General features: G+C 31.2%; 1 protein-coding gene and 4 non-coding genes across 5 annotated transcripts in view; all 5 read left to right on the top strand.

Moving 5' to 3' along the window:
• The window catches only part of LOC130676198 (mannosyl-oligosaccharide 1,2-alpha-mannosidase IA), a gene marked incomplete in the record, with an annotated part of 416,169 nt that overhangs the window by 180,267 nt on the left and 222,995 nt on the right, over positions 1 to 12,907 (top strand).
• On the top strand, positions 11,561 to 11,642 carry Trnas-aga (transfer RNA serine (anticodon AGA)). Its single transcript has one exon. It is a non-coding gene; the product is annotated as a tRNA-Ser (tRNA).
• On the top strand, positions 11,753 to 11,834 carry Trnas-aga (transfer RNA serine (anticodon AGA)). The gene has a single exon. It is a non-coding gene; the product is annotated as a tRNA-Ser (tRNA).
• Positions 11,945 to 12,026, top strand: Trnas-aga (transfer RNA serine (anticodon AGA)). The gene has a single exon. It is a non-coding gene; the product is annotated as a tRNA-Ser (tRNA).
• Trnas-aga (transfer RNA serine (anticodon AGA)) lies at positions 12,138 to 12,219 on the top strand. The gene has a single exon. It is a non-coding gene; the product is annotated as a tRNA-Ser (tRNA).

Below are 12,907 nucleotides of genomic sequence, written 5' to 3' on the forward strand. Positions count from 1 at the left end.
CTTTCAATACCACAAAAATATTGCATTATTATTTTATTGTATTTCATATTATGATTATTTTATCTTTATAAATTCTCTGTTATATGAGTCTTCAAAGATAAAGGATATTGTAGAAACCATACGTATTACTTGTGAAATGCGTCCAAGGACTTGAAAGCAATCGAATCCAGCTCGTTTATCGTCTTCTCTCTAACCAACTCTTTTCTTCGTATTTCTCGGATCGTCCGACGGCGAGCGACTGAGTACAAGGCAATACCTATGATAAAACCTGTGAAAATCAATTCACCAAGAAAACCAAGAGAAAAGTTTGAAAAGTTTCCAATGTGGTGATAAAGTTGCAGTCTCAATACGAATAAGACACATTATTTTTTTTTTTAGTTTTTTACTTTTGCTTGTAAGAGACGATTAGTAATAAAAGTGAAGAAGACCTTGAGGCTACTAATAACCCTCTCAATAAATACTCTAAGAGTTTGTTCACTTCCGATAGTTTTCAATGTATTTTTATTTTATTTTGCTTCCTTTGTACGTGTTTCTCATTAAGAATAACTCTTTGTTATATTGCAATCGTAAATTTATTTTTTCATTTACCTTTTTACACCTCCATCGTTAAAATTAAAACCAACAGTTAAATGTTCTTTTTTGTTTTCATAACTATTTTTTCGTTATTATTATTATTAGTATTATTCTAATAATAATCATTATGAGTAGTGCAGTAAAAAATTATTCACTCTATTTCTTTGACTTCTTTCCTTTTTGCTATTCAGCATCTAACTAACATACACTTCTTTGCACTTTTTTTTATAACGACCCATAACTTTTTTTAAAACTCCCTTAGAATAGTGAGAAAAATGAATATATGAAAAAGTTGCACACGTATATGAAAATATAAAAAAATGTTTCTTTTCAAATGTTGGCTTTATAACTCTTCTTCTCGTTATTTAATTAAATCACATAAAAAATTATTTTACTCTACGAAAAGGTTTTATTGGAATTGTAAAATTTTTATCTTCAAAATATGCCAATGAGTTTTTAAAATAATAAATTGATAATTAAATATTATTTATGAAAAACCGAGCTCAACATTTTATTGAATTTTATGTCTAATAGCTGAGATATGGAAATTAAATTTTTCTTTATCATATTAGTGGAACGTTTATTCGTTTTCTTTGTATTTTATATTGTCATAGTAAAATATAGGATTCGTTTTAATACACTGTAAAAAATCCGGAGTGAATCCGGAGTGAATTAGGATTGAAATTAAATCCGAATTCACTCCGCATTCACTCCGCCACTCAGAGTTCCGGAGTTTTAAAAAAAATCACTCCGCATGCAAAGTGAATTGGGAATTTTTTTTTAGCGGAGTGATTGCGGAGTGACGCGGATTTTATTTCACTCCCAATTCACTCCGGTCCGGAGTTTTAATACTTAAATAAATTTATATTAATTTATATTAAACTGCGAAACAATGTGTGTGTGTGTTTGCGAGTGTGCGTTTGCGTGCATGTATGTGTTTGGGTGTGTGCAGGTGTTTGTGTGCGTGTGTGCAAATGTGTGTGTGTGTGTGTGTGTGTGTGCAAATGTGTGTGTGTGTGTGTGTGTGCAAATGAGTGCATGTGTGCAAATGTGTGAGTGTGTGCAAATGTGGGCGTGTGTGTGCAAATGTGTGCGTATATGTACAAATGTGTGTGTGTGTGTGTGTGTGTGCAAGTTCGCGTGTGTGTCTAAATATGTGTTTGCGTATGTGTGTGCGTATTAGCTGATCAATAATGTAATACGCGAATTTTTACTTCGATTTTATTGAGTGGAGCAATTTTTTATTAATAATATTTTCAAAACTCCGCTCCGGAGTGAATTTCACTCCGGAGGGATTAAATTAATAAAAAATTATCTACTTGGCGAAAACTCCCCTGCGGAGTGAATTTCACTCCGAGGGGAGTGAATAATTAAAAATTCATTCACTCCGGATTTAATCCGCATTCACTCCGCGAATTTTTTACAGTGTAATAAGAAGAAATGTAATCAATTTATAATAATTTTATTAACACTGAACTAATAGTCAGAAATCAAATCCAGTAATAATTAAATAACGAGATATGCATTGTGAAAAAAATAATAGTTTTTAAAAATAACGTATTTTCTTGCTACACAAAATTATGGTATTGAAAATAATGATCAACATTAAATTCTTGAATTCGATTAATTTTTTTGAATTTTTTCTTATAATTTTTTTCTGAAAAAATTTTTCCCGTGCATATTTAAACAAAAAAAAGAAAAAGATATTAATAAATAAAAATCCATCATAACTAATATTTATTTGAATTTTATCAATTTCTTTCATAAGATTAATATTTGATCACTTTCATTTTTATCAATATTGAGTTAGATAATAATTTTTTTTCCCATAATTCACATAAGTTGTGTTCTTTTTCTTACCAATGATGTCTTGTTATTTCCCTGGGGTGTTGTCGGGAGAGAATTAATTCTCAAACACTGTGTGTGCAGTCTAGTCCGAAAAATATTACTCTCAAAATTAAATGTGGCCCCAAAGAGTCTGTAAATCATCAATAATATATGTGTTTCGTATTGCATGTATTTATCATGCTTACTCATTAAGAAATATACATACATTTTTTTAAAATTAATGTTTATTACACTTTATTCTAAAATAAGAAAATTAAATTTACTCGTCTTGATAACTTGAATATTTATTCTAAAAAACAAAAAAATTCTCTAAAGTGAATATTAATTATTAAATCAAAATTTAATCTTAATGTACTGAAATGTAAATTAGTAAACTAAAATAAGCTAAAATAATAAACGATGGTGAATGTTACTAAAATTAGTATCATATTTCAATTAACCAACTCGTAATCTGTGGAATTCAGTAATTCCACACTCCAGTTGAGTACATTTAAATGAGCATTTTCCCCATGAATCCCTGTGTATATGTATATGACCTTTACCACATACACCTAACAAATTTACCAGCTATGGTCACATTTATATCAGCTATTAATTTGGCCAACCTGTGCAACTAGCTACTAGGCAACTCTTACTGGTCTTCCCACGAGTCTACCACCATGTGCCTCTTTCCTCACTCGTCACATACACCTTTCTCTTTCTCTCTCTTTCTCTTGTTGATCTTGTTGTTTAACCAACCACCGACTACATGCAAGCTATACTACCAACGTAATGAGTCAAGACGACAATATACACATTGTTACCAGAATGTGTTTGTGCGAGGTGCAACTCTAAGAACTATACCATCCCAACAACGCCAACAGCGATATTAATGGCTTAGGTAAGACGACACGAGTTCTAAGTCGTCTCTTCCCCGTATCACGTATTTTCTCAGGTTTAGGTAGTAGTATTAGTAGTAACAGTAGTTGGTTAATCTTAGAGGTTGATGTACTAAAGGAGTAGATTACAGGAGAGTTCTCCCGTGTCTGTCGTTTAAATATCCATTTTTTCCTTGATTTCCAATAAATTTTCTACTCTTTATTAAACATTTAGCTTTAGAACTTTATTCGTTAAAGTATCTATAAATATTCTGATGCATTATGCTGGAAAAATTTAAGTAGAGAAAATGTTTTTCATTAGACAGCAAAAGACGCGTGTCGAAAATTCACGTTCTAGTAGTCCCGTAATTCGTCGACGTACGTCAAATACCGGCGACAAATTGCAAACGATAAATCGCAAAAGCCGTCGCTTATGCAACGCAATTAATCATACGCTTCGGCCATGCGCTCTCGAGAGAACGAAACTGAAAGAAAGAGAGAGATATTGGTGTAGGTGTAGATATATAGTTGATAGTGTAGGTATAAATATACATGTGTATATAAAGAGTAGGAAGTAGCTGCAGCAATGTGAGTGTGCAAATGGTTTTTCAAATCCAGCCATTGCCAACGCCTGTTGAAAACTACGACGAACGACCTCGCGAGTTCGTGAGTCTCGACTAATTGAAAGCCGAATGGAAATTGCGACCGCGACGCTTTCACTACCAATCTTTCTTCAGGGCTTGAGGTGCAATGAATGGCTTTCGCGGTGATGTAATATTATTGAAGAGTAAAAAGGAACAGTAAAAATAGGGTCAATAAAAAAATATGCTTTTTTCTATAAAAGATGATCTATGGAATCCGATTTCTATCAAAAAATGGAAGGCTTAATGCAAAATCACTTAATTGAGACTATTTTTTGAACCAGCCATCAAATGACCAACTGTACAATCAAGTTATAACAACATCAACAATTATTATCTATTATTATTATATTAGATTATTAATAATGGATTTTTAAGATAAATGCAAAAAATTTTGGTTGGGCTACAAAAATTGATGATTTTATTAAACAGCTGTTATACTTTCATTTCCTGTAACAAATAAAGAAAAATTTTTTTTTTGTATATCATAATTAATTTGTGAGAAGTTTGAATTATTTTCAGGATAATTTAGCAGTGTAACAGACTGAATTTGTAATACATAAATAAAGAAAGTGAGTTAAGTTCTATTAAATTGTCAGATAAATTTTGAATATTCAACAAAAACACTTTTAACGCAATTACATTCTAATTAAGGTACACAATTTTGTGTATTGTGTTTGTCCTCATAATGGAATTTTCGAAAAATTTTGCTATATCTCAACTCAGCTCGACGAGCTGAGTCAGAAAATACATTTGGTTCAAAAGTTTATATATGTATTTATATATATATATATATATATATATATATATATATATATATATATATATATATATTGTAGTGGTTGGTATCTAGCTAACACATCAATGATTACTGAATAATACACGTTGCAACGAATTTCAATTTTTCTCCCTAAAAGTTCCTCGGAAACTCTCCAGGGCATCCACCTATCTCTCAGAAGTCGTGCACTACTTAAGAGAAATGTTGACTATGCCAACTCCGGATGGATCCCAAAGCTCCAGTCAGGATACTGTTGACCAATGATAAGTCCTAAGAATTCAAACTTTTGATTTGAGCTGAGCTCACTCAAACCAAAAGAAATATCCAGTCTCTCATCAAAGGCCCAAGAATCCCGGGAACCCCTTACAACGACTAATCGTTCAGGGTCCTCAGACGGACTTCCCTCAAGCTAATAACCGAACTTAGAACATTCCAGTCCTTATAGAATCCCGGGAATCCCTCGAACAACGTTACCACCGAGATCGTTCGGAGCCCTCAGCCAGACTTCTTTCAGAATCTCGGGAACTCTTCAACAACGTCTACAGTGTAGTTATTCAGGGTCCACTGTCAGACTTCTCCTAAGGACTATACCAGTCTTTAGCAGTCGTTCAGACATCTTCAATTCTATCAGTTTGCAAGATATCCTAGACTCACTAATTGACTACAGAATCCCGGGAACCCTTTACAACGTCTACACTGAGATCGTTCAGGGTCCCAGCCGGACTTCTCTTTTATTTTTCTTATTGATCACAGTACGGTGCAAGACGGTTTACATGCACAATTTTATATTTTCCTTTGGGGTTTTTTCTGATTCTATAAACTACGTTATTTAGCCTATTTTCAATTTCATAAGGACCCTCCCAATCGCATTGAGGTAAATAAATTTTAATTATTTCCGTTAATATCGACTTTTTTTTTTTTTTTTTTTTTTTTTTAATTTAACTCATGATAGTAATCTCAGCAGTTTCATAAAACTTTCCTATTCATTTGTATAAAACTATTTTTATTAACTCGATAAGTACTTGAGGTATTACATAGCCCAGATAAAAATTTTCAAAAATGACTATCTATACAAAATTTGTTATCTTTTGTTCTTCAACACAAAATCATTAAATATACCCGGTTTATTAATTACTTCAATCGATTACAAAACAAAAGAGCCGTTAAATGTCACGATATTTCTTGTTAATTTATGTTTAATAAAATGATGTTTCTTTTATTTTTAATTTTACCTAACTACTATTATTATTAAATAATGATACATCACCAAATTTATCCTTTCCCATTTGTAATTTGTCCACAAGTTCAATTTTAACTTCTTAATCAATTCTACGAAAATTTTTGCCGTCTTTACTTCTTCCTATTTTTAAAAAAATAAGATTATCCGTCGTTTAATGTTTCGATCACTTTCATTTGATATTTTTATCACACGTAATTACTCATACCCGCACTTTAACACAAATTAATAGAAATATTTTCACAACACTAATTCATTAATCCTGAATTTTTTTTTTTTTATATATAGTACATCACACAAATAAATTCAAATACGCACTTTGACACCGATTAAGAAAAATATTTTCACAAAACTTAATTATTTAATCACTGAATTCGTTTAAATTATTACACGCACTTGGAATCTATATTATGAAATATATTCACAAATTTCAATTAATTCATCACCGTATTTATTTATATTACTACGCGAACTTTAACACTATAACTCATATCCACAGAACTTATTTAATTCATCACTAAATTTATTAAAATTCACACGCGCACTTTAGCACAAATTTAAAAAAAATATGTTTTCACTAAACTCGTTTAATTGATCACTGAATTCACGTCTTTTTTGATATCAAAAACACGATCGTTTCAAATCTTTGCCTTTCCCGTCGCGTCGCAATATTTTGACAGCTATTTTTATTTTATATTTGTAAATCCACACGAAGGTTACGCGCACTTCTGACACCAAATTGTAGTGGTTGGTATCTTAAATTAATATCACTTATACACTACAATGATAACACACTTATATTAGAAATAATAACACCACAATTAACAGCAGAAAAAGAAAGCAAGGGCAATGTATAGTTTATTGAGATACAATGTTTGCTGTTTAACTGTCAAAATAAGACTGACTGACTTTAATCGCGCATCTATAAAACAAGAGAAGAAGGCATTTGTTTTCTAGCTATTCAAATATTTAAAAGATCAGTTTCACATTCGTTACAATATATAATATAACGCGCCGTTCTCCAACGATAGCGTCCACAATTCTACACCGATCTTAATGAAACTCAGTATACTTATTCTATAGACGATTACCTTGGATGAGTTCAAAGATGAGCCAATTCGGCCAATAAGTTTAGCAGTTATAGTTAATTGAAATTTTGTAAAATTTTCAAAAAAAATTTGTTTGCTGCTTTAACTGGATGTAACTTCTAAACGGAAAGAGATAGCTTATTTTCGTTTGTTCTATGTGAAAGCTCGTTCGATTGCCTACAATTTTGACTATACAGCTTGTTGATTTGACCATTTTTTCTAATAGATAAATGGTTTTGAACATTTACAAAATATTGTAGAAACTAATTTTATGCAGGTTTTCACTTCGATTATAGCCTCAATTTCGAACCGATCACCTTGAAACTTGGTATACGTATTCTGTGGGTGAGTACCTTGTTCGAGTTTGAAAATGAGCTCAATCGGTCGATTAGTTTAGCAGTTATAGCATTTCAAAATTTTCAAAATGCCCAAAATTCATATTTTTACTCATTCTTCCTTCAATATCTTTTGAATGTGATAACTTATCGACTTTATATCAAATTCATCTTAAAGCTCTTCGAATAAGCTTTAAATTTCATGCCTATATATATGCCTAGACCACTGAAATTACTTATTTTACCATTCATTTAATAAAATTTTGCTATTGCATTAGTTCTCCTACTTCTTAGTACATTCATGGAGCTACTTAAATTCATATTATCGCAGTGTGACACTTATAAAATCTAAACATCTCAATTCAGTGGGTATATACAATTTTGTTTTATCGACAGTGTATAAATGATATGATATATCAATAACAAGATTAACATTAGTTATGATGATAATATTCTCTATATCTACTCGTCGTTTGATATTCTAATAGGCTTTTTATTTCAAATATTAGTACTAATTTCAAGTATGACACTTTGATGTATCACAATCAATTTTTAATCTTAGAATATTTTATTAGTAGATTTTATTGAAAGCAAATTATCGCCTTTGTCCTTATGGTAGAATTCTCGAGCATTAAAACCATAATCTATCATAATTTTTCGAATAGGGTCCGGAATACCATTGGTCCTGTAGTTTGAATATATGCATACGGATCTTTGAATAACGTCAAATCAAAACATATAGTGCATTATCATCAAAAATTCTTCTGAAGTTCATTTAGTTAGCATCAATTTTTGCCATTATACTTACAATTTTTTGATTTTTTTTGTTTTATCATCTCGAGAATTTTTGAGAAAATGTAAAAAAAAATTTTATTTTATTATTAGCTTTCATTTGAACAGTGAAAAAATTAAACAATAAGAAATCTACTTCCATTTCGGCTGCCGAATGGCCTTTTTTTTATTATTATTAGTATAATTTACTTATTTAAAATTTAGCGCCTAAAAGTTTATTTGTTTAGTTTTTATTATTCGTCGCAAGGCTATTATCTGTATAACTTCAGATATCGTACATTAATAAGTTAAACAAAATTTCAAAAGTACAAAAATGAAGTAATTAAAAATTAGTCTCTCCTTTGACATTGTTTTAGTCGTAATAATAGTAATTGACTGAGAATTCCAAAAGTAGTTTCAATTGGAATGTGTGTGCTCTTTTGGTTGTTAACAAACTATTCGAAAGCAATTATTCAAAGCATCAATTAGTTTTCATTCTAAACCAATATTGAAGTTTGTCAGTACTGTAGAACAATAATCGAATATGGGAAATATTAGTGCAATCCCGAGATGACATTCTAAAGTTATATGCATAAATCAAATTTTAAGATTCATATACAATTTGATACTCTTGATGATGATTTACGACGAATAATAGTAATATGTTCAGTCAAAGACATGCAGAGTTAGTATAAGTCTTAAGTATCGAAATAGAGGCACAATTTTTACGATCCTATCATTAAGTGAAAATAGATATAGACTTTAGTAGTTGATAGCACCCATATTTATAGATCCATCATTTATTATGACATTTATTTTATTGACATACAATCTAAAAAAATTTTCTATTGCAAAAAGTAGTTGCATTGGCCCATCAAGTTTATTGACATCAGAAGTTTGTCGATAAATTATATGATCATTAGCAAAAAACAGAAAGCATGATATCATTGGTGAATAATCAGATTAACAATCATGCTACTATACTACTTGTAGAAATACAAGTGTCACATGGTCGCACTGTAGAAATTTTGAAATGTTTTTCCATTGCTTGTCGATGGTTGTCGTTGCTCCAAAATGGATCGAACAACAATTTCATTTTTTTGTTTTTGCATGTGGGTTTGGAAAAAAAAATCGGTCTGTCGGTTGACCCTGCGAGCCAGCCCCAAAACTTCCGCTGTTTTTGAGCTCCATGAGCTCGAAAATACTTTCGTATGCCATTGTTTTCGAAAAAGACCGTTTTTAAGCATTTATATCTCCCACGATATCTCGCGAACGAATTAACCGATTTTTATGGTTGAGGCGGCAATCGACGCGTTTTATTACGTTCTACAGCTGATTAGATTTTGAAGTCGATCGTTCAAGTCTTTTCTGAGAAATCACTAAAAAACTCAAAAAAAAATTTTTTTTTTTTTCGTAATTCGCCAATATTTTCGAGTCTACTTGATCAAAAGATCTGAAATTTTTAGAAAATATTGTTGGCCATCAAGCTCTTTCGATTGCCACCTTAACCATCCAAATCGGTTTATTAGTTAAAAAGTTACAAAGAGTTTACACACACACACACACACACACACACACACACACACACACACACACACACACACACACACACACACACATACATACATACATACATACATACAGACACTTGGACATCATTCTGAAAATAGTCAGAATAGCTTCTTAGGACCTCAAAACGTCGACATCTGATGAAAACTCGATTTTCGAAAATCGGAGTGAAAACAATAACTTCCCGAATTTTCGACAATCTACAATTTTCTTAGCGAGAAGTTAAAATACAAAAAAATAATTCAATGCTTCTTTTAATTTCTTATCTAACTTCATAGAAAAATAATCAAATCTTATCGATGATTGTCACTTTTAATTATTTTTTTTATTTTATTTATTTTTGAAGTTTTCTAAATCTGCTGAAAAATTTTCAGAAAGGTATAACGAAAAACAAACATTTAAAAAAAAATTTTTTTTTAATTAAAAAAAAAAATAGAAAGAAAAAAAAAGCCACTCTGAAAATTTCAGGAAATTTGCAGAAAATACTGAAGTTTAAAAAAAAAAAAAATCGAAAATCAAAAATGTCAATCATCCCGAAATTTTCGTTTTTTTCCAAAAGTTTAAAAAAAACGTTGAATATGAATCCGAATTATCATTTTTATTTTTTTTCTAAAAAGTACATTTGAAAACAAAAATTTTCAAAAAAAAAACATCCCAATAAGTCAATTTTCAAAAAAGTTATGGTTATTTAACAAAAAAAAAGCTATTTTTTTTAATTAACTCGTAACTTTTTGTTGGTTGAGTAAAAAAATTTAAAAAAATTCTGAAAATTGTTTCCAATAGTGCAGAGAAAGATACATCAATTTCAGAAAAATCGAAAAGGGTCGGTGTCAAAAGTGGTCGATTTGGCATGAAATGCCCCATAAATATGTAAACGTGGCGGCGCGAGTCAACTGTGCCTCTATACCGATGTCATATGCCTGTTTCACGTCTCTCGTATACAAATTTATTATAATAATAAATGAACATAAATTATAACCGTTATTTACCTATTTGTTCATTAATCTACCCCCATGAAAAAAATTTATAAAATAATATATGTTAAATATAAAAAAAATATATTTTTCATAAAAAAAAATGTATTAAAAATACATAAAAAATATATAAATATATCTAAAATATGTATAAAAAATATATTTTAAATAGCTAACTTTTAGCCGATTTTCGTATATATTTTATATATTTCAAATATATTAAAAATATATCTTAGAATATATAAAAAATACATATCTTAGAATATATTAGAAACAATATTTGAATCGCGGATTAAGAATCTCGTATTGAAAAATTGATCTTCAACCTTAGTAAAAATTAAAAAAAGCCACCTTCGTTTTAAACCAAGCGCGAGCTAGCGAAAATTCAGGGAGGTGCTGAAAATTTTGGAAAAATCTACCTTCCATTCTGGCTGCCAGATGGAATTTTTTTTTCTTTTTTAGATATGAATAGAATTAATGTAAAGCTGTAGTATCAGATATACTGCTATATAAGATTATACGAAAAGATGAAATTATCGACTAATCATTTTCATGAAATATGTTCGCGAATAAACATATATATTTAAAATAAACGCAAAAATACTTAAAGCGCATCGAATACTCTTTGTATTATCGATTTAAGACCGAAATAACCGATATTATCTAGACATGTGGATAATGCAAATACCTGTCGAAATTCAAGAATGGATTTATGAGAAATCAAGTGTTCGTTATTAAAATGTGTTATTAGTTCCGGTCTGGTTCACTCAGACAAATACTTTGTATATGTTATGAAATTGATTAATGGTTTTATTTGCAATTTTTCTGACATAATTAATAATCTGGCATACGAAGTATATAATTATTAAAACAGGTAGAACGAACACAAGCAGTCGTGGCCGAGTGGTTAAGGCGTCTGACTAGAAATCAGATTCCCTCTGGGAGCGTAGGTTCGAGTCCTACCGACTGCGGGCTTCATTTTTTTGCTTCAAAATACCAATTTTTTTTCGATTCATTATTGATAATAATTGTAGTGGCACATTTTATTATGTATGAATTGAATCAGGTGGGACAAACACAAGCAGTCGTGGCCGAGTGGTTAAGGCGTCTGACTAGAAATCAGATTCCCTCTGGGAGCGTAGGTTCGAGTCCTACCGACTGCGGATTTCATTTTTTTGTTGAATAATTTCAATTTTTTTTCGATTCATTATTGATAATAATTGTAGTGGCACATTTTATTATGTATGAATTGAATCAGGTGGGACAAACACCAGCAGTCGTGGCCGAGTGGTTAAGGCGTCTGACTAGAAATCAGATTCCCTCTGGGAGCGTAGGTTCGAGTCCTACCGACTGCGGATTTCATTTTTTTGTTGAATAATTTCAATTTTTTTTTCGATTCATTATTGATAATAATTGTAGTGGCACATTTTATTATGTATGAATTGAATCAGGTGGGACAAATACCAGCAGTCGTGGCCGAGTGGTTAAGGCGTCTGACTAGAAATCAGATTCCCTCTGGGAGCGTAGGTTCGAGTCCTACCGACTGCGGATTTCATTTTTTTGTTGAATAATTTCAATTTTTTTCCGATTTATTAGTAAGAACAATTAAAGTGACACATTTTATGATGTATGAATTGAATCAGGTGGGACAAACACCAGCAGTCGTGGTCGAGTGAATAAAGCGTCTGACTAGAAATCAAAGATGGCGTCTGACTAGAGAGCACGGAAAAAATTCAGTCTGTCCGAGTGTCTCTAATTAATAATCTATTCAGAGCTATTAAATTCTAAAAAGCGTTACAGTGAAATCAGTTATAATCAAAAGTGCTAATAATACACATACAAGTGCTGAAGTGACAATCTCAAAACAAATAAAGCCGTCAACAATAAATGCGAGGTCTAACCTCGCAGGGGCACTGCGCATGTCACTGAGCAATTACAAAAAAACGGATACGATGTCAAATAAACCAAAGCAAGCACAAGGACGTAGATCCAAGAACATTCCCCAACTTAACTCACTTAAGATGGAAAAACTTTTTAAAGAATCCATGAAATTATATGGAACTTCAAAAACAACAAGCGGAGCAGTACCTAATCTGAAAAACGCACGCAGCCGCAACAGCGCAGGCGCATGCCCAAAATGGTCATTCTCCGGTGTTGGAACCCCAAGGCAATGTGCAGAGCAGTCAAGCCACATTACCTGACAGTCAGGATACAAACAAGGATGGCAACTGGATGT

This window comes from Microplitis mediator, chromosome 10 (assembly GCF_029852145.1).
Source record: "Microplitis mediator isolate UGA2020A chromosome 10, iyMicMedi2.1, whole genome shotgun sequence".
In the NCBI taxonomy this organism is placed as follows: domain Eukaryota; kingdom Metazoa; phylum Arthropoda; class Insecta; order Hymenoptera; family Braconidae; genus Microplitis; species Microplitis mediator.